Raw genomic sequence first — 3540 nt, 5'->3', positions numbered from 1 at the left:
GGCTTCAGTTAGCAGTAGTAGCGAAGGAATCGCTCGATCGGGTTCAGTTAACAGCCATCGATCGATCGCTCGGGTTCAGTAACGCGTAGCCTACAGTGCAATCGCTCGGTTTCAGTTAGAGCCCAACGCCTCGCTCAGGTTCAGTTAGAGCCAACGCCTCGCACACACGCGCGTATGTGTACAAGAGAAAAGCGCAATGCTCGGCCCCTGACCTCCCACCGTAACCGGCAACTCCCCGAAATTTCCCTCCCCCTCGCTTCTACCACAGTTTTTTTCCGTCATGGACGGCCCAAAGAATGTCATGCAGCTGCGTCTCCGGCCCGTCCAGAACGAAAAGCCCATTTTCTGTCATGATTTTTTGTCATAGAAGTAGGAGCACACCACATCTATGACGATACCGGGTTTTGTCACAATTATCGTCATAGAAGTGTCATATGTATGACACATTTTTTTTCTTTCGGCCCAAAATGTCATGGATGTGAATTTTTTTGTAGTGTGGGATGAAGTAGGAGACCGTCAGTTGTTTGGACCAGATTTAATTAAGGAGTCTGAACAGAAGGTGAAGTTGATTCGCGATAGGCTCAAGGTAGCCTAGTCCAGGCAGAAGAGCTACGTAGATTCCAAACGCAAGGAGACAGTTTATGAAGTCGGAGACAGAGTTTATCTTCGTGTATCTCCACTTCGAGGAGTTAAGCGCTTTGGAGTTAAGGGAAAGTTAGCGCCTGTGACACCCCAAAAATTTGGCCTTGTTTTAATGAATTTAAATTTTTTCCAGGAATTAAAACTTTGGATATCTGAGCTCCTTATTGATTTTTTTTAAAATCATTTCCTTCCATGTTATGATGAGTTTTTCCCAAAGAGAAAACTTTTCAAATATGTTATTGGACTTGTTTAACCTCTCAAGAAAAACTTTCCTTTTATCAGTATAACTAATTAACTAATTTAATTGCTTGATCTTTATTTTCTTGAAGAATGGATTTTCAAGGTTAAATGGCCTTATTTGAACTACAACCATTTGATAAATTCACTTAAAATTCCAACCAAAATTTGGAGATGTCATGTGATGTTTTTAAATCACTTTTGTACAAAAACATCTTTATTTTATGTAATATTTTGAGCTCTACAGCAAATTTTGTTCTCTGGTCCAGTGGGCAATTTTGCACTACAACTCCTTTAAATAATTCTTTCTAGCCTCCACCAAAATTATGGGATGATGGTAATGGCCTAAGATTCCACATTATGCAAAAACCTCGTGATGTTCTTTGAAAAATTTAAGTGAATCAACCTCATTTTCATTCTGGACCAACTTGATGGTTTGTACAGCAACCATATTTTTGCTTGCTCTTTAACCCTTGATTATTTCTCCTACTTGTAGTCCTCCATGTTAAACCCTTAAGTCCAGGAGCATGCACCTTTTGGATCATTTTTGGTTCATGAAATAATGTTATTTATTTCCTGTCCAGAAATGTAGTTTTGCAAAACTTGCACTAACAAGTTTCTTCTTTTGGCAAACTAACCTCACCACCGTCTTGTACATCTGAAGAGACCCCAACCTGGAAGTTTTGGCTACCCCAAGAGATGCCTAGGTGCATGTGGCATTCTATCGAGCACCCTGTAGGCATGACCAGTTTTGACATGAGTTTTGGCATTGCACTGTGAGCTTGCACCTCTGATCAAACTAGCATGTCCACTAGACTCCCAGTTGCTCCTAACCTCGATCTGGTAAACCCCAACCTCACCTGCGACCTGTAGCACGCCGCGGCTTTGTGTCGAGCATCTCCCGTGCGTGCACTGGACGCGCCCAGAGCGCGCGTATTGCACGATGCCGCGCCCGAGCCGACACACTGGCCCCCCTGGCTTTGGCCCACACGGCAGCACCTCGCCACGCACTCCCCGCCTCGCAGCATCACGCCAAGCCACCCTGGCACGCTACAGCACCGCCGCCAGGGCATTTTTGGTGGCACACCGGCGTCCGCAGCGCGCCTCTGCCACGGTCGGCGCCGCCAAAGCCACCTCCGCTCGCCAGCTCGCCCTTGGAGTAGTGCCCACTCGTCCGCTAGCTCCTGCCGTCATCCCCAGCCACGCCACGTTGCCCTGCAAGCTACAGAAAGACAGTTCGCCGGAGAGCTTATCCGGCCGCCGCGGAACCGACCTCGACGAGCTATAAAAGGAGGCCCCCGAGCTTCCCCGAGCACACAGGCAACCTTAGAATGCTCCCCTAGTTCTCCTATGGCAGCCAATTGACCCGGGGAGGTCTTCTTCCCCACCTCCGGCAGCTGCGGCCGCCACCACTGCCCTGCCCAATTTGGCACCACCAGGGCCTCCCCCTCTCCGTTCTCTCCACCAAGAGCTTCCTCATCCTCCCGTGAACCTTTCCCTCTACTCGATTTCGATCGGGGCTCACTGCGGGAGAATTTTCACTCCGCCCCCGAAGCCTCCTCCGCCGCGAAGCTCGCCGCCGGCAGCTCCCTCCGTCCCCACCAGCCTGGCAACCACCGGGAGGACCACACTGGAGTGGCGCATCCATCCCCGCCCTCGGGGCCCCGCGAAGAGCTGCCAGTCGCCGGCGACGATCGCCTGAGCTCCGCCTCCGCTCGGGACAGGGGAAGGAGCGGAAAAGAGAGACTAGTCAAACCTGACTAGTGGGACTCTCTAGACCCACTGTCAGTGACCCCGTGCCTGTCCACGTGGGATTAAGTGAAGGCGTAATCCCCACAGTACGTTTCCCCGCTCCGAAAGCGTATTCCCCTCCGAAACGTTTTCTTTTCTGTTTTATTTAAATAACCGATTTTGACCAGAACTTTGACTGGCTATAACTTTTTAAATACAACTCCAAATGAAATGATTCTTTTTCCTACCTCTCTCAAATTTCACCTAGTTTATTTTAAGATTTATTTGAAAAAATTTCAGAACAACTTTTGGTGCTGTTTTTATTTTGTGTGTTAATTCTTTTATATTGCTAAAATAGGATTTTTGAAGAGAGGAGAATAGTTTCAAGTTTTGGAGTGCACCCTGCCTTTCCACACATTGAAGGCAAGCATTCTGAACCCCGGCCTAATATTTTTGTGTGTTCGATGACACGTTCATAACATCACCTCACTTTGGAGAAACTTGTTATTTCATGTGATATGATCATATGCATGGGTGCATGTTATTTATTTCCATGCTGTTGGAAATGGACACACTTGTGATGATAATCACCCTCATGTGCCTTGCATGCATACTGGCAGGAACCCGGGAAAACCTCTGCCTTGGGTAGGCATGAGTTTGTCGCCGGTCTCCTTCGGGATGGTTATGTCTGGTATGGCATGGCAAGGTGATATGAGCGGTGACTCTGTTGGATGAAATATATTCGTTATACTAATCATGCAGGGAATACTTAAACCTCCTGAGTCGACCGTAGATCGAGTCTTGTGCCAGTAACCCCCATACTTGTTTCGTACTACCACTCGTCTCTACAGCAAGTAGAGTACGGTTCAGTAAGTTGTCAACCTCTTTCTAGCACACACCGTACAGAGAGGCCATGGTGGAGGATACTGG

The sequence above is a fragment of the Triticum dicoccoides genome, chromosome 3B (assembly GCF_002162155.2).
Source record: "Triticum dicoccoides isolate Atlit2015 ecotype Zavitan chromosome 3B, WEW_v2.0, whole genome shotgun sequence".
In the NCBI taxonomy this organism is placed as follows: domain Eukaryota; kingdom Viridiplantae; phylum Streptophyta; class Magnoliopsida; order Poales; family Poaceae; genus Triticum; species Triticum dicoccoides.
Note: the sequence above shows the minus strand (reverse complement) of the source record.